This window comes from Vicia villosa, linkage group LG2 (assembly GCF_029867415.1).
Source record: "Vicia villosa cultivar HV-30 ecotype Madison, WI linkage group LG2, Vvil1.0, whole genome shotgun sequence".
Taxonomy (NCBI): Eukaryota; Viridiplantae; Streptophyta; class Magnoliopsida; order Fabales; family Fabaceae; genus Vicia; species Vicia villosa.
The window spans coordinates 174373328-174393319 of NC_081181.1; the positions used below are offsets into that span (position 1 = coordinate 174373328).

At 35.3% G+C, this 19992-nt stretch overlaps 1 long non-coding RNA gene across 2 annotated transcripts in view; it reads left to right on the forward strand.

Annotated features, from left to right (window-relative positions):
• LOC131653021 (uncharacterized) overlaps positions 1-16017 on the forward strand; it is a 32657-nt gene extending 16640 nt beyond the window's left edge. The window contains exon 4 of one of the 2 annotated variants that reach the window (XR_009298929.1): positions 10759-16017. This is a non-coding gene — a long non-coding RNA (uncharacterized LOC131653021). The other variant, XR_009298931.1, reaches the window with a different exon arrangement.
• Positions 16018-19992: the final 3975 nt, after the last annotated feature.

A 19992-nucleotide genomic window follows, 5' to 3' on the forward strand; every position in this document is an offset into this window, starting at 1 on the left:
AAAGTATAAGTCCATTCAAAGTACACCTACCACAATGTTAAAACAAAGCATGAGAAAAAATGATGGTAAAGTGCAAATTATTATCAAGAAATTCCAACAAGACATGTCAAAATTGAATCAAACCTACACACACATCATTGTGATGATGAATACAAGAGATTTTACTTTCACTCATCCGGACATTTAGATCAACAACAACTCAAATCATGCGTTCACCACAACAAGTTCAAAAATTATGTGCAAAGTGAAAATCAAGAGGGCTTTCATAGGTTGTAATGTGGCTTGGGTTACAAAGAAAGGGTGTTATTAGAGGGAAATTATACAAAAATGCCTATCCTAAGAGAGCATTTCAATCAATTCACTTAACAATAACACTTGATTGAATCCCCCTTTCTTTTCTTTTTTTTTTTTTTCATTATTTTTCAACAACACATATCGGGAGCGATTTTATTTCTTTTTCTTGCTTCATTATTCCAAAATGTGTTGTTCTTTTCTTATTACCACAAAACTCATAAGTACCACTTTTTCATAATTTTTCAATTAACTCTCCCCAACTTTAGGATTCAAACCATAATAGATACAACAATGCTCCCTACATGGACATAAGCAAAAGACACAATTGCAACCATTGTGGATGAAGGTTTTAATGAACAAAAGAAATTAGGATTCATCTACCAAACATATTTAATAATCACATGAATCCTAATATAAGCTCAAAGGGGTTAACTAAGGATCACTCCTCACAAGGTTAATTGATTCAACTTTTTGGCCAAGTGGTTTTTCTCAAATTCAAACAATGCCTCTATCACTTTCACACTTTTTCACAAACAAGAATAATGCATGGTTTAGCATGATAAAAATGAGTTGAAATAAATTTCGGTATCCCACATTTAGTGCACAATGGAAAGCTTCTTCACAATTGGTTAAGTTCTAAATTTTGATTCAAAAATGACATGTGACTCAAGGAATTTATGCTAAGTAATTTACACACACAGTCAACTAACCATGTTAAGTCTAGAAAGTGATAAAAGTGTACCTTAATTTGCTTTGATACCGATTTTCATCATTGCCACTCGAAGTGTTCACACATCAACTCTTGTTCGCCCCATTGGTTCCTCAAGCTTCTCTTTGCAACAAGAACAATTAAACAAATTTTTTGAAAAGTTGGGTTAATCAATTTCCAACCAAACACACAATTAAACTACAATAAATAAAATGCAATTGTAAAGATGTTCACATGGTGAAACGAGAGCCACCATAAAGTACACAATTAAAAATAAAAAAACACCAAAGTGATGTTTTCAAAAGTACAACCATAATTAACAAAACAAAACAAAAAATAAAACTAAAATAAACTACAAAAGTGCTACAACACAACTTCAATCTTCCTCTTCCTCACCGCCATCAACGGTCCCGATCACATCTTCCATTGTATCGTCCTCATTTCCGGTACTGCTGCCTCCTGCACCCCCCATGAAAGGTGGCCTGCCCACAGGCCAATTAGCGTATGCGTCATACTCCGCTTCCAAAGAGGTGCGTTGAAACTGTTTAGACAATGTCTGCACCAAGAACCGGTTTGATCTTTGAGTCGCCGCAAAGTTGTCCGCACAAAAGTTGGCAAATGCCATGTGGTCAAAAGCCGGTGCTCGACCACCTCTTGAACTTGAAGAGGATGCTCCGCCTTTTTTGCTTTTCTTTGCTAACCCTTCACAAAACCTGCTCACAAGAGTTTCATTAATAACACTAGTGATTTTTAAATGTGCCTCACTTGGTACACCCACCCTTGCATTGAAACAAAGTCCCATGATTAGACCGGGGTAGATAAGGACACCGGCTTTGCCTCCGTGTCTTGTTCCCATAACTGTTACCCTCCTCATCTCTTCAGAGATGATACTGGCCAAATCAATTTGTACTCCATACAAAATGCAAAACAACATGTATCCTACTTCGAGTGAGACATGTGTCGTGTGAGTTCTTGGCCTAATGTTGTGCAACACCACCACTAGCAAAGCCTTAACCTCTACTTTAAGATCCTCTCTTTTCCAGCTTTTTGGCAACCCCGCCTCATTCAACTCATAAGTCTTTCCTTCAAGACATAAGGCCTCACTAACGACTTGAACGTTCCAATCATTAGTGAGATACCTTCTGTGGTACTCACTTCTCACTCCTTCGGCTAACTCCAATGGGGAACCTAAATATTCATTGATAGCATTCCTCCTAATGGAGATGGTCCTTCCCCCCACCACTGTTTTGTACAAAAACTCTACACCTTCTTCTTCCGCAATGGCGTTCGCATAGAATTCGCGAATGATGTCGTAATTGATCTCAGCTACCGGCTCACATATCTTTCCCCATTTTAGCGTTTCCAATGTCCGAACCAAATCTCTCATGGGACCATCCGGCTTGAATCTGACAAACCGTTTGCGGCTTAAATTTGGCCTTGCTTCTGTTGCTCCGCAGACAGTTTGTCAGATTCAAGCCGGATGGCCCCATGAGAGATTTGGTTCGGACATTAGAAACGCTAAAATGGGGAAAGATATGTGAGCCGGTAGCTGAGATCAATTACGACATCGTTCGCAAATTCTATGCGAACGCCATTCTGGTAGAAGAAGGTGTAGAGTTTTTGTACAAAACAGTGGTGAGGGGACAGACCATCTCCTTTAGGAGGAATTCTATCAATGAATATTTAGGTTCCCCATTGGAGTTAGCCGAAGGAGTGAGAAGTGAGTACCACAGAAGGTGTCTCACTAATGATTGGAACGTTCAAGTCGTTAGTGAGGCCTTATGTCTTGAAGGAAAGACTTATGAGTTGAATGAGGCGGGATTTCCAAAATGCTGGAAAAGAAAGGATCTTAAAGTAGAGGTTAAGGCTTTGCTAGTGGTGGTGCTGCACAACATTAAGCCAAAAACTCACATGACACATGTCTCACTAGAAGTAGGATACATGCTGTTTTGCATTCTGTATTGAGTACAAATTAATTTGGCCAGTATCATCTCTGAAGAGATGAGGAGGGTAACGGTTATGGGAACAAGACACGGAGGCAAATCCGGTGTCCTTATCTACCCCGGTCTAGTCATGGGACTTTGTTTCAATGCAAGGGTGGGTGTACCAAGTGAGGTACATTTAAAAATCACTAGTGTTATTAATGAAACTTTTGTGAGCAGGTTTTGTGAAGGGCCAGCAAAGAAAAGCAAAAAAGGCGGAGCATCCTCTTCAAGTTCAAGAGGTGGTCGAGCACCGGCTTTTGACCACATGGCCTTTGCCAACTTTTGTGCGGACAACTTTGCGGCGACTCAAAGATCAAACCGGTTCTTGGTGCAGACATTGTCTCAACAGTTTCAACACACTTCTTTGGAAGCGGAGTATGACGCATACGCTAATTGGCCTGTGGGCAGGCCACCTTTCATGGGGGGTGCAGGAGGCAGCGGTATGGGAAATGAGGACGATACAATGGAAGATGTGATCGGGACCGTTGGTGGCGGTGATGAAGAGGAAGATTGAAGTTGTGCTGTAGCACTTTTGTAGTTTATTTTAGTTTTATTTTTTGTTTTGTTTTGTTAATTATGGTTGTACTTTTGAAAACATCACTTGTTGGTGTTTTTCGATTTTTAATGGTGTACTTTATGGTGGCTCTCGTCTCACCATGTGAACATCTTTACAATTGCATTTTATTTATTGTAGTTTAATTGTGTGTTTGGTTGGAAATTGAATAACCCAACTTTTCAAAAAATTTGATTAATTGTTCTTGTTGCAAAGAGAAGCTTGAAGAACCAATGGGGCGAACTAGAGTTGATGTGTGAACACTTCGAGTGGCAATGATGAGAATCGGTATCAAAGCAAATTAAGGTACACTTTTATCACTTTCTAGACTTAACATGGTTAGTTGATTGTGTGTGCAAATTGCTTAGCATAAATTCCTTGAGTCACATGTCATTTTTGAATCAAAATTTAGAACTTAACCAATTGTGAGGAAGCTTTTCACTGTGCACTAAATGCGGGATACCGGAATTTATTTCAACTCATTTTTATCATGCTAAACCATGCATTATTCTTGTTTGCGAAAAAGTGTGAAAGTGATAGAGGCATTGTTTGAATTTGAGAAAAACCACTTGGCCAAAAAGTTGAATCAATTAACCTTGTGAGGAGTGATCCTTAGTTAACCCCTTTGAGCTTATATTAGGATTCATGTGATTATTAAATATGTTTGATAGATGAATCCTAATTTCTTTTGTTCATTAAAACCTTCAACCACAATGGTTGTAATTGTGCCTTTTGCCTATGTCTATGTAGGGAGCATTGTTGTATCTACTATGGTTTGAATCCTAAAGTTGGGGAGAGTTAATTGAGAAATTATGAAAAAGTGGTACTTATGAGTTTTGTGGTAATAAGAAAAGAACAACACATTTTGGAATTATGAAGCAAGAAAAAGAATTAAAATCGCTCCCGATATGTGTCGTTGAAAAATAATGAAAAAGAAAAAGAAAAGAAAATGGGATTCAAGCAAGTGTTATTTGTTAAGTGAATTGATAGGAATGCTCCCTTAGGATAGACATTTTTGTATAATTTCCCTCTAGTAACACCCTTTCTTTGTAACTCAACCCACATTACAACCTATGAAAGCCCTTTTGATTCTCACTTTGCACATAATTTTTGAACTTGTTGTGGTGAACGCATGATTTGAGTTGTTATTGATCTAAATGTCCAGATGAGTGAATGTAAAACCTCTTGTATTCATCATCACTATGATGTGTGTGTAGGTTTGATTTAATTTTGACATGTCTTGTTAGAATTTCTTGAGAATAATTTACACTTTACCATCATTCTTTCTCATTCTTTGTTTTAGCATTGTGGTAGGTGTACTTTGAATGGACTTATACTTTTGAGCCATTTGAGTGTTCGGTCATCTTGTCATCATTCTCTTGTTGTGTTGCTCTGGTTGCTTCTTGTGAATTTTTGTTTAGGGACAAACAAAATGGTAAGTTGGGGAGAGTTGTTAGGGACCAAATAGTACTGATTTTCATATATTGTTTTTGGTCCCTTTAATCACTTTTCACTCAATAATCACACTTTTACTCATACAATTTAGTAAATTTGCAATTTTGTTGGTTTTAGGTTTATTTGAATTGTTATGTCACATGTTTGTTAGTTTTGTAGTGTTTTGAAAAGGTTTGAAGATCATAGGAAATGAAGATGAATTGCATGAAGACTTGGAATAGCAAAAGGAGTGCTGACAAAGCCAGTTCGCGCCGCAAACTACCTTGGCGACACGACCTGAAGAATCCAGACCAAGTTCAGCTTTGAATTGAATCTGATGTGGCAAAATAAACTCAGTTTGCGCCGCAAACCATCTTGGCGCCGCAAACACGGCGATTCAGAACTTGTTCTTTTAATTTGTTTGCCACTTGTCATGAGTGAAGGCTTATCTTTTGAATATGAAAAGTCGGTACGAATTGGGATTATTTTTTGAGAATAGAAAAACATAACCAAAAGTTATCTTATCATTAGACCAAACATTGAAAGGCTTAGGGTTCTAGAGAGAAAGCTTGCACCTTTGTGAGAGATTGGTGTTCATAGTTTCTTCTCCATACCTTTTGCTAGCAGCCATGGTGATGAGTAGCTAAATCCCTCTTTGACAGGATTGGAGGTAGTAGTTATCCTTGTTGACTATGTATCTTCTTTAGCACTTTTGTATGAACTTCATTGGTATTGGAATAAATTGATGTTTTTGTTCTATCTTTTATATTTAGATTTGGATTATAGTTGAGAAATATATTTCAAATCTTGGTCTAAAATATTTTCTCAAGTGGTGAATAAATTGTAGAGATAGGTTTATTCACTACTTTTCTACTTGTATCAAACATTCAAGATTAGTATATTGATAGTTAGATGGAGAGATCGTCTAAAGATTGATATGCTAACCATCACAACTTCATTTAGACATAAATGTTGTTGAGAGGTTACTAGAACATTTTCATTACTATTGAAGTTATACATTGGTTGCTAAAGTCACATAAAAGATAGGGATAGTGAAACCAAAACCAATCTTGTCATTCTTTTATTATTGAAACAAGTCTTTTTATATTGCTCATTTTATCTTTTTATTAAAAAAATAGAAACTCAACTCTAACCAACTTTGTTACAATTTGAACTTAAAGCGATAGTAACTATAGAACGACGGTAATATCACCTAATCTCTATGGATACGATACAAAAATATTTGCCTTGAATATACTATTCAACAATTATCTGGAGTTGTGCATATTTTGCGACAAAACAATTTGCTCCAACACTATGTACAACTCCAGATAATCATAACCATAATACTTATGGTTAAGGAACATGTTTTGAACCTCTATGTCAGTTTGTATATGTGATTGATAAAACCTGGCCGAATTGTTAGGTTGGACATATGGTTGTTGGTAAAAAAATTGAGAGTCTGGTTCTCTAATTTTGGACTCGATTTTCTTTTTTAGATACGAGAAATCCGCTCTTTTATTTAGAGAAAAACATGTGGAATTAGTGTTTCTAAATATGTGTTAATATTTTTGAGAAGTGGTGTATAAATATTGTAATACGGTGAACTGACTTTTTATCGATCGAAATGTCGCGGTAAGCAAGAGTCGCCACCGACTTTTATTTTATCCAAACAATATTCGGAAAGGCAAAAAGAAACAGAAAAAAAACCTTTTTTAAAGAAATCTAAGTTCGGGGGGTAATTTATGCAAAGGGAAGGTGTAAGGCACCCTTTAATCCATGGTTTTCCATGGGCTCTTAATTGCTTTGCTTGCTCGTTTTCAGAAAATGTAGATGAAAGAGGAAAAATGGACTTTAGCTCGTAAATGAGCGTAGCCAGTTTTTTTTGAAGAATTTTGAGAAAGAATATAGAAAATTGAGCATTGCAAGGCAATTAGGGGCAATTACCTGAAACTCAGATGATAGGTCTCTTTTTAGCCTTTCAGAATGAAAGGGTCTATCCTTGCCATAAGAGGGCAGGAAGCCTTTCGTTTGGAGGTTGAAGGGTCATCGAAGCATCCTTTGCCATAAGACTGTCCCATGCCATAGAAGGGCAGGTAGTCTAAGGCAAGGATCAGAATAAGCCATTTCGTAGGCAGCCAGAAGATACCTCAGCCTTTTTTCGTGGGCAACTTCCGAGGGTCGAGGTCATATTGTGTATCGAAGGCAGCATCATTTAGGGTCGTATGACCTTTAGTATTCGAGGCAACATGGCTGAGGTATCTTCGAATTCGAGGAACGTGGCTTATTCTGCAAAAACACAAAGGCAACAGGCAACAAGGCAACAAGGCAAACAGGCAACAAGGCAACAAGGCAACAAGGCAACAAGGCAACAAGGCAGCAGAGAGGTTACCCCAAAAGTGTGTGTGGGTGCAACAATCATGTGATTATATTCAGAAAATTATCTTATAATTAACTATCTAAATTGATTTAAGGCTTGCACTCCCTAAGATTACTAACCACACAATAATATAAACAGTAATAATGGGGAAGGGAAATTGTAACCAGCGGAGGAGAGGGGAATTGAAACCAGCGGGATATAATTAAAAACAGAAAATATAATAGTTTAGGGTTTTAGGGTTACCGATACTCGTAGCTTTGGCAATTGACAAACCCTGAAGATTTGGAAAAGGAAGAATAAACAGAAAAATGGATGAGTGCATTATCGATTCAAATGATAATTGGGGTTAACCCTAATCAATAACAATAACAATAAAAGAAAAAGAGTAAAAGAAACTTAGCTTCGATTGATGAAGGTTGATGGGCAAAGGTTTGCCTTGAGCCTTAAGCATTGACCCTGACCATTTAAAGAATTGGAAAAAAATAGAAAAAAGTAAGTGTAGGAGAAGTTCAGTTAGCAAGGGCACTAAACCCTGATTAAATAAAGTAATAGGTAAATAAATATTTGAATAAGGGAGGTTAAGAACTTAGCTTCGTTCTTTTGACGTGGCGCATAGTCGGAGGTAAAATCCTGTTGCTAATCCTGAAAAGCAATGCACAAAGAAAAGATTTTATTTTTCAGTGTATTATTAATCCTGGTTAAGATTCAAATGGAATATAAGGATAAATCAATTTAATTAATTATTGGTCTTGCGACCTAATTAATTAAATCGAGGCGAAAAACTAAATTGAGTAAAAAGTAATTTTTTTGGAATTTTTAGAATTAAAAGAAAATACACATAAATTTTTAAAGATTTAATGGTAAATTAAAATAAATAAAGTCATTTAAACAAATATTAAAAGGGAAACAATTAAATAAATAAATTAGATAAATAAACATATAAAAGGTTTTTATGAAATCTTATATAGTTTTTATGTATAAAAATAAAATTAAAAATAAAAACAATCATATATATATATATATTATAAATAAGATAAAAAGGTTGTGCAATAAAAAATTAAAAAAATTAGAAATTACTTAACTTTTGATCGTGTGTGGGTTGGCTGGGTGTCCATATAATGATCTTTGGATCCTGGTACGTCCGATCCAAGGCGCTAGTAATCCAAGGGTTGAATTTTGAGGGTGCACAGCAAATCTTGTGAATGAGGCGCATGGGATCAGAATGAAATATGTGTTGAAAAATAAACGCGAGGACCTGGGGATCGAACCGGCTCCCCCAAGGTTCCACAAGGCGCCTCTTACCATCCAGCCAAGCTCTTTGTTTTGTTTATGATTCGCCTTCAGAACAAGATAAAGAAGAACAAGAAAAATAAAAAGAAAAAGAGCGCGCGAATTCAAACGGGCGAATGACTCCACGCCACGTCTTCATCTTCCTCAGAAAACCTGCAACTGGCCTCTTAACTTTGCTACGAATTAGCTATGACTTTGTTCATAGCCAATTCACCTGCAACAACGAAAACCTCATGCAAGCACCATAAATTTATCGCGAATATGCTAACATGATCGTCCAGCCTTTACGGATATAATAGGCATCATAGTTCTTCCCAATTTTACCTATATTGGAAAACCCTAATTCGAAAGCTTCGAACCCTACCATGGTGAAACTTGTTCTAGGCACAGATTCTCCAATTAAATTATCCAGAAACCTCATATATACTATCACGAACACGAATATGCAATCGAAACATGTTAAAGATGCGTGAATTAAGAGAATCGATCAAAGGAAAGTGAGTGCAAACCGTGACGGATTTGAGAAGATTCTGAACGTGTTCCTTGCGTGTGAGGATTGGAATCCCTTCAGTGAACACCAAGGAACGTTTTGGAATGCTTGCCCTGCTTTGAATTGGCCTTAAACTCCAAAGATGATTTTGAGTTTTTCTTGAATTTTTGCTCCGGATTTGAAACTCTTTGACTGCCGAAAAAAATCCTCCCTTAGGGTCTGCACTTGTCATGTATTTATAAAGGTTGATTAGGGTTGATAATTTGTGAGGAAATCCCAATGAATCTTTGATTTGCAATTTGGTAAAATATGATTGAAATTATGTTTCTAAATATGATTCAAATCCCATCTTTTTCTACCAATTAGCCTTTGCACGAATTTTGTATGATTATTGGATATTATTTGGATTGATGATGATTGAAATTGAAGGAAAATCAAATTTTTGATTATTTTCATATTTTATGCAATTAAATCATGATTTAAAAGAATTAAAATCATAAATAATTGATAAAAATTATGAAAAATAAAAGGTCTTTGTTTTTGTCACGTGGATGGGCTTATAATGAGGATGAAGCAACAATAATGCAAGCCCATTTAGAAACATTTGGAATTTTAGGCTTTTTCCTCTTTGTACCCATTTGAAAAATAAGTGAACTTGTATACCACGCCATTTCTCCATATCTCAATATTTTTTCAAGATTGTAGACTTTTTGGAAACCTTAAAGAGTCTTCTAGCCAGTGTCTTTGGTCTCATATCAAAATTATTCTCCATTTTCATTTTATGTCCTTTTGAAAAAAATGTCTTTTTGTTGACTTTTGAAAAGGACCTATAATGTATGAAGCCATATCTCTTAAACCATTGACCTATGAGCTCTGATTCTTGGACCATTGGATAGAGGAATGAATTCCCTTCAAAATAAGCTTTAGTGGGAATTTTTCTGATGAGGTATGAATATTTGGTGAATTTTTCAAAGTTTGATTGACTTTTTTCAGCTCATGCCCAAAATAGTAACTTTTGACTTTTGACTCTTCTGATGTTTCCTTGCATCATTATGATCAACCCTTGATCACATAATGATTTTAGGATTATGGGGATGTTGCTGACCTTATGGAACCACTTTGAGCCCTTGATTCAGTGATTTTTCTTTGAATGATCCAAACCCTAATTCAGAGCCTTTGTATAGGAGAGTGTGTTTTGGAGCTTTATGTCTTGATTTTGAGATTGCATATGAGAAATGGTATGGGCAAATTTTGGGGTATGACAAATATCATGCATGCAAGACATTAGGTGGAGAAAATAATACATGCAAGAATCAATTTGGACAAGACTTATGCATGTTTGCTGAACACCTATGGAATCTCTTACACACTAGCCTTCCCCTTTTGCATGTATTCAGACTGACCCATGCATGTCTTTTAAGCATGCAACAAGTCGCCAGTGTGGGTGGAGACAACATTGAAAAATTGAGAGTAGGCGCCAGGGGGTGGCGATAGCAATGAAAATTTGAGAGTAGTCGCCAGTGGGCCTAGCGAATTGCATCGTGTACGAATTTCAACATTGCATGCACTTGTCTTGTCAAATTTATTTATATGTATTTATTGTGTGAATTTGGTTATAAATAGGTGGTGATTCTTGTTCATTTTCGGCATCACCAAACAGTTTTCTTCAGAGCAAATAGTCGGTAACTCTTGCAAACATGTCTCTTCTAACTATGGGTCAAGAACACCGGGGAACTATTGCAAACATTTCCAAATACATAAGTTTATGTTTACTCAATTCAATTATTTATTTATTAAGGTAATCAAATATTTATAGGTCAATAATTTTTTTAAAGGATTTCACTAGATTTCGGACCCGTGCACACTCGATAGATGCTCCCGACCCTTGAATTGTGTCTTATATTAAACGTGCGGGATTTGGGTACGTAATGAATTTAGTACATACTATAATTGATACTAAATTTATATTGGCATTGTGTGAGCGTTGGAGGCCCGAGACTCATACTTTTCACCTTCCAACGGGTGAATGTACCGTCACGCTAGAGGACGTGTACATGTTATTGAGTCTCTCAATAAATGGAAAAGCAGTGTATGGAAATGTTCAACAACCCAATGCTCTATCCATAATGTCCTTCAATTTAAAATTGTTTACACTTATAAAAGATTAAAATAGTAAAAGTTTAAGCATTCAATTAATTACTCTATAGTTCTCATTTGACACTTTTTCAACTTTCACTTTCTTTCATTTTCCATCTTTCAATCACCATCTCATTTTTCTTTTTCACATTAATTTTTTTTATTTCTTTCTTTTTCTCATTTTATTATTTTATCTTTTCTGTTAAATTATAATTTCTTGTGTCAAAAAGATTTGATTTGATTTAAAAGTGTTGGAACAGTTTGTTGCACACAGATTTGATTTAGATTTAAATTAAATAGATTTGATTTAGATTTAAAATAGATTAGATTTGATTTAGTTCTAAAATAGGTATTTTGGGCTTTTATAGTTTTGGGTTTTTGCTTAGGGAGCAAGCTAACCTAAATCTATAAATTTGCCCATCATATTCCAAGATATTTTGACTCAACTGACTCTCAATTGCTCAAGACAATATATGAACTGAGCACACTTACTCCCTCCTAAGCAACAAGATCCAAAATTAGGGTTTCTGATTTAATCAAGGAAAATCAACTTCTGATGACTCAAGTGAGCTCCATGGCTTCTCATATGGTTCAAAGCATACTCATGCCAAATGTCAAGCCCTGATTCAAAGGATTGCTCAGTCAATGGCCCAAATGATCAATAATCGACTAGTTGACCTAAAAGTCAAACTATGGTCAAACTACAGTCAAAGCTCCTGATTTTTTTATCATCATTTGATCAAGATTTGATCATGATTCATCAATAAAAGATCAGAAATCAACAAAAGTCCAGGTTACTAAATTAGGGTTTCTAGGAGAAAGTCAACCCAACTTTGACTGATCATAATTTTCACATGGTGCGTCAGAAATTTGCCAACCAAAGCCTATTTTGAAGGAAATTGAATTCTCTACAACTTTGTCTCTCACGTGCCAAGGCTAGAAATGCTTCATTTAAGAGATATGGATCAAAACATTATAGATCCTTTTTGAATGTCAACCAAAAGCAGTTTTTTGTCAAAGCCCGTATCATCAAGATAAAATCCTCAAATGGAAAAAAGCTTCCAAAGTGGCTTATAGAGGACATCTTGAGGTTTCCAAAAAGTCCTAGAACTCTTCCATATCTTAAAAAATGAGAGAGATATGTCTTGCAAATGAGCCCAATCTTTTTTGACCCAATCTTGATCCACAAGCTATCAAAGATATCCAATCCAACTCCCACAAATTATTGAGTTTTATTTGATTTTATATGGATTTTTCATTCATTTAAAAGTGATATAATTCATGAAAATCAAAGGAAAATCAAAGATTTGATTGGAGATATTATATTGATCAAATTTTAATCATCAATCACACCTTATAATACTTCAAATTTCGTGCTAATTGCAGATTGGTAAGATTGGATCAAAATTGACCAAATTTGGAAAGTTTTATGACTCATATTTTTCAAGATTGCAATCATGGATTCCAAGAGATTTAATCCTATTTTGTTGACCTAAATACAAGTGCTATAAGTATCAAACCTATTCAGATGGCAGAGGGAGGATTCACAAGGTTTTGGCAGCCTTAGGAGACCATAACCGAGTTCATCAAAACTCGAAAAAAAATCAAAAGTGTTCTTGGATTTTAAGATCGATTCAAGTCATTTTAAGGAGTCTAATACGTTCCTGGGAGATCATTGAAGGAATCCCTATCATTCACGAAGGCTGAAACCATCCCTGAACCGGTACCATTAAGCTTCACGGTTTGCAATTTTTTCATGTTTCGATTATGGTGATTCATGCATTATGAATGCGTTTCGATTGTATGTTTGTGCTTATAATGATGTTTTAAAGCTTTCTGGATAGCTTAATTCATGTTTAGTTGCAGATTGACGAATCCACCATGGTTAGGGTTCATGAACCTTGAAATTGGGGACTGGTTATTAGAAGCCAAATTGGTCCGAATGAACGACGATTTCGCGCTCAGGGGCTAACATATAGTTGATATGGGTTATTTTTTTGTGTTTATTGATGCGTGTTTACAGGTTTTGAGATTGAAGATCTATGGCCACACAGAAAAACCGTTGCCAAAGGTGTCTGCGTTTTTAAAAAAAAATTCCACGAAGAAGAAGCATTCTGGGCGCGGATTTATTTTGATTCAAATTCTTTTAATGTATTTCTATTATATTAATATAGCGGCACATTATTATCAACTAACGAAGCTGGTACAGATGACAAGGTGTGTTTTGGATCATTGACAAGCGCAGGGGCCTGGGTTCGATCCCCAGGTTAGACCATTATTTTTTTACTTGTAAACCTTGCAGATCCAGTGTGTATGAGACGCACACCCCCACCATGGACACTCAGCGCTTCACCAACAGATGAATAGCTCTCCACAGTACACCCTCCTGGAGGCGCCACACCTAAACAAAGCTAAGTTCTTGCTTTTTATTTTTATTTTTAATCTTTATTTCTCTTATTTGTTTTTTTTTATATAATTACTGTAAAATTGTTTTTTTCACTACAACTAAAAGCAATTTAGGTTTATAAATTAGTATTTTAGGTTTTCATATAAAACTTTGTAATTAGTTCTTTTAATTTGTTATTATTAATTTTATTTTAATTAATTAAATATAGTTTTTAGGTTAAATAACTAGATAATTAATTTAAATTAGTTTAAATAATTAGGTTTAATAATTAATCAATTTAAATAAATATTAGGTTAATTAGTTAATTATATTTTAGGCTAAATAAATCAGGTTTAGATAATTTAATCAAATTAGTTTTTTAAAGGTTTTTGATCAAAATAATTTTAGGCGCTAACCCTAGTTTGAGTTTTTAACCTGCTTCGTTCTATTAACCATGATTAACTTTTGTTTCATTCGGGGTTTACCTTTTTATTTGTTTGCCTAAACTATTACAATTTTAATTTTTGATCTGTTACGTTACAATTGTTGAGGTCTTTAATGCACTAAACATTTCTCTTCTTTGTGTCTAATTTTTAGGATTAGCCAAGATCCTTCGGCCACGCGCCACAACAGATCAAAAAGATAAGTTTTCAAATCATTCTATTTTATTTTATTTTATTTTTTGCCTTTTGGATTAAAATAGGGTTTGCATCAATCGCCAATGAATCCGTAATACACTCACCCCTTATTATTTTCCTTTTAATTTTCAGAATTGATCGAGGGTTCGAGGAAGATCAAGGCTTTCAAGGATTTTGATTAATTATTGTTCCCTCTTATTTTCTGCCTTCATTTCCCCTTCCCCGCAGGTGTTTATTGTAATAGCGTAGGATTTTAACTGTTTTATTTTCTGCCATGGCTAGTAATTTAGGGAGTGCAAGCCTGTAATTAATCTAGAATAACCTAATTACAAGATAACATCACTGAACTTAACCACGTGATTGTGCACCCACACACCTTTATGGTTACCCCTCATGTTGCCTTATTACCGTTTCCTTGTTGCCTCTAATTATACTAAAAATAGTCAAGTCCCTCGATTCCGAGGATACCTAAAGCAAATGTTGCCCTCAGTTCATAAATCATCGTAAGATCATATGTCCCTTCGAAGTTGCCTTAACGAAAATGATCTTGTCCCTCGATGTTGCCTCGGTTTAAATGATGATTGTCCCAATTGCTAAGGTATCCTCGCCTGTTGCCTAAAAGATCAAATGACTATTATATCCTCCCCTTAGACTACCTGCCCTCTTTATGGCAGGGACAGTCTTATGGCGAACGATAACTCGATGACCCTTCTCATCCAATGAAAAGACTACCTACCCTCCTTATGGTATGGATAGCCTTTTCAAACCGAAAAGCTAAAAGAACTATTTTTATAACTTAAGGGTAATTGCTTTTTAATTGCTTGCTCTTTTTCAAATTCAAATTCAAATCAAAATATTTTCCCACTTCTTTTCAAAAATCAAGTTCAAAAAAGACTACGCTTATTTACAAGCTAAAGTTCTTATTCAAATTTCTATTCACACCCTACTTTTCAAACAATTCAAACATTTTGAAAACAAAGTCAGCTAAGCAATTAAGAGCCCATGGATAACCATGGATACACAGGGTGCTTTAAACCTTCCCTTTGTATAATTTACCCCCCCGAACTAAATCTCTTTTAAAAGGTTTTTTCTGTTCTTTTAGCCTTTCTTTAAATTGGATAAAATAAAAGTCGGTGGCGACTCTTGCTTACCGCGACATTTCTATTAGGACTTGAGAAAATTTTAAAACCTTCTTGTGCATCTTCCAACCATTTGTTGGGTTTGGGTTCCCTTCCTATGTGAAGAAAGACCCAAATATGAATAGTCCATTTGTCTCACTTATTTAAGTGGAGAGTGTCAATTTAGGATCAAGAGAGATAGAGATAAAATAAGGATTCAAAAGAGAGAAAAGAGGGGAGAAACTCATTTTTTCGTTTTTTCTGCATCATTCTGACTAAATCGACGATCCCCGATTCGTTCATCGTCGGATCGAGCTGAAATTTTGTGAGCATTTTTGCAACTCATGTATCTAACTTTTGACCATTCAAAATTTGAATAAAAAGGTTCTGAGCTGAGAGACATGTGCCTTGCGTTGGAGGTGCTGACTTGGGTTATTTTTCAGCTTTTTGATTCTTATTTGAAAGTTTGTGTTTTCTTTGTGATTTGCGGTTGTTAGCACTTGTTTGTGAATCACTTTAAGACTCTCTTGTACCCTCAATTGATTATAGTGGAGCTATTTCTTTGGTCTGGACGACTCGTGATTTTTCTCTCATATTGAGGGATTTTACACGTTAAAAATATCGGTGTTCTTTTGTTTGTTTATTTGTTTGATTTGTCGTCTTATATTTGTTGTTGATCCTCAAGGTTCCTACAAGTTTGAGGAATTCTATATCCGATGCGTATTATTCTTTTATTCTGTCTTAATTTCTCATCAGAGTGGCATCAGATCTCTTGGTTAAGGGTTATTTTACTTGTTTGAATGATAGAGTGAAATACAAAGATGATATTGTTGAATGATTCTAATTACCATTTATGGAAGGGTAAGATGAAATACTTACTATTTATGAAGAAATTTCATTTATTGTTTTTTAGTTCTTCAAAGCCGGATTCTGTGTCTGATGGATAATGGGATTTGGAACATCAACATGCAGTGGTGGTTCTCCCATGCGGCCAGCAGGGGCATATGCTTGGGCTCGGCCCATTCCAATTTTTTTTGTTAGTCATAAAAAAAAAGAAAAAAGAGGGGAAGGAATAAAGAGGAAAAGGTAACGCAAAGTTCATGTCTCTCCGACTCCAACAGTGGTGGTTCCTTCGACCTTCCTCTGACGTTGTCGCCTCCCTCCTCCTCTGTGTCTTATCTTCCTTCCGTCAAAAACTCCTTCTATTTCCTCCTCTCTGCCGCCGCCGCCGTCTTCTCTTCCATAATCCCAAAGCAGCCGCAGGTAAGTTACTAGATTTCAATTATTCTACTTTGTCTAAGTATGTATTTGACCCACCTTCTTCTCTTAATATGCAAAAATCTGGATTATTGAAGTTAGTTGCTAAGCTTATAACTCAAATTTCCAAACTTGCATTCCAGGTGTTTGACAAAATGTCTAACCCACGTTAAGTTTTGATTTTTGGTTTATTAGTGATTGAAGAATTGAGTGATAATGGAAATGATATGAGATAAACTTATAAATATGATTGAACCATAAAAACGTGTTTACAACATCAATGGAATTTGGGCAAGAATTTTGAAGTAGAATAAAGAGTATGAATGTCTTGAAAAAGTCATAAACAATTTTCTTTTCTTTGAAAATGAGCCTTTTAGAGTTGTGTAATTGTGGCATCATACTACTTACTACGTACGAGTTATCAATTTCAATTTGTACTCCTAGTTTTTCTTAAGCATCTTATCGATTTATGTTTGTATCTCCATTTTTCAGTAGTAGTAAGATGTAAGAGTACAAATATAATGACTAATATGACTAAACTTTTTCAAATAATAAACATAAATTTGATTGAGTTTGATTTAGTTAATAAGCAATGTACACTCCTACTTAGAGATATATCAATTGAAAACACTAAAATTTGCTTTGCTACACTTTTGTAACTTCTTTATCTTTTGTTCAAAGATGAATAGATTTTTGGTTGATAGAGAAAATATTGAGAATGTGAATGTTGTGCAACCAGAAGCTGTATTAGAACCACCGCCTAATAACGTGGTTAATGAGTTTAATCCAAATGAGATTGTGCGTGATCCAGGTCGTAGGAAACAAATTAATGAGTAAGCTTCGGATTATTCAAGACCAAGTGAGAAGGGCATATATATATATATATATATATATATATATATATATATATATATATATATATATATATTAAAAGGTCCAATGAAACCAGATTTGCTAACCTATCCTCGTACACAATTTGGAAGTGTCAGTAGAGTATTTAGTAAATCATGGTATAAGAATTATTTTGTCCAGGCTTTATGATTTTTCTGACTCCGCCACTGTCAACATGAGAATCGAACCCTGCACCCTGGGGTTCAAGTACATGTTCAATCCATTCCCACTATTTTTTTGTAACAACTTGAGCCCCTCGAAAGATAATCTTGACACTGCCACCTCACGATCTTCTCTACCCCCCCTCTAATAGAGTTTTTACCTTTTGTGAGAATCGAACCCTGTACCCTGGTAGTGGGAATGGAATGAACATGTGCTTGAACCCCAGGGTACAGGGTTTGATTCCCACAAAAGGCAAAAACTCTACTAGAGAGGGGGTTAGAGAAGATCGTGAGGTGGCAATGTCGGGATTGCCTTGCGAGGGGCTTGGGCTGTTAGAAAAAAATGTTCCTTTTTTTGTAACAGCCCGGGCCCCTCGCAAGGGAATCCCGACATTGTCACCTCACGATCTTCTTTACCCCCTCTCTAGTAGAGTTTTTGCTTTTTGTGGGAATCGAACCCTGTACTTTGGGGTTCAAGCACATGTTCAATCCATTCCCAAGATAAAGTCTTTGTATGCCTTTAAATTAGGGAATAATAAATTGTTCTTGTTGAATAACTTCATAAGTTTGAAGTATAAAGAAGGGACTTCTATTTCAGATCACTTGACAATGAGACACTCCTGAGGCCGAAGATGGCGAAGAGTGGTCGCTGAATTCACATCGGAATGAGAGGGATCCTGAGGGTGTGCATGGATAGAAATGCATGGTTGAAGGAAGGCTTATAAGGATTTATTGGTACTACTTGTATCAACAAGATGCATCTTCTTTTCTATAACCTAACAAATAAGAACTCTATAGTTAAGCGTGATTGACTTGAAGTAATATTTTGATGGGTGATCTTCTGGGAAGTTTCTCAGAAAGCGTGTAAGTGAAGACAAAGCATGCTGAAAAGACTCGTATTGGTTTGTGGGGTCAGTCGATAATTTTGAATGCAGTATGGGGCGTTACAGGAGTTAGTGTAGGAATTAAAGAAACTAGTCTGAATCACCAAGAAACCGTGAGGAAACCCCAAAACAAACTAAACAAGGCGGATAACACACCATTGCAGTGAACAAAACACCTACACGAGGGAGTCACCCAACAAAAAGGGGAAGAGAGCTTTCACATTTGAAGAATCGTCTAAATTCTTGGCTATTCAAATAAGCAATACATTAAAGAGCATTAAAATCATGTATAGCTTAAATCTTATAAATTATCATTTCCTCTCAATATTATCCTTTTAAGTTTTGTTTGGGTTGACGGAATCCGATGGAACGAAGCATGAATTGGAATGATACTCTATTGTTCGAATCATTTAAAAACAGATGGAACAAAGTGAAATAGAGTGGATGAATGTCATTCAATTCCATCACTTATCACCATTTTCCCCTCTGATTTATGCGTAATGAGCAACATGCCTTGTTCCATCCTAAAATTTTCAAACAATATAATAGAATATTCATTTTGCTCGCTCCACTCTATTTTGCTTTGTTCATATTATGATACCCAAACATATCCTTAATCTTAATTAAATAAAATTAAATAAAATAGTTCTACATTTTTTTGGCAAGACCAACTTTCCAATTTATAACTTATAAATGCATATGTTTTAAAAAGATAAATTTGATAGTCCTTATTTTTTTCATGAATTTATCATGTTTAAAAAAGATAAATTTGATAGTCCTTATTTTTGTTTCATGAATTTATCTTTTATTTGATTAGTTTATAGTTTATTTTGATATGATAATTCAAATAATTTTATCTCACACTCTTAGTTTTAAAAAATTAAAATTAATTAAATATATACCAACTTATCAGTTATAAATTAACTTATATAATATGGATAACTGCCTTGATTCCAAATTTCGTTATCTCATGTTTCCGCGGCACTGCAACTGCAACGACTACATCGCCGCCGTCACTGCAGCTGACGTCCAACGACGGCCGATATAGCTCCGCCGGTTGATGACGATCCCTTTCACCGGTCACATTATCACGGCATCATCGTTTACGCGTCAAGCCAAGGTCACTCTCTATTTCCCCCTATTATATATATATCTGTGTATGAGTTTTTCAATTTTTTTTCTTCATTTTCTTGCTTATAGCAATACGAATTCGCACATCTATTGTTCAGTTTATCTGTCAAAAATCGATTTAGAAGCACTGTATTTTTGAAGATTCAATGTTGAATAATGGTTAATTTTACGTAATCGTTAAGATCCTAATTCTTAGGTATACAAATGCTAAAACGAATAGAGCGAAAACATGAAAAATGATATCCTCTTTTACTG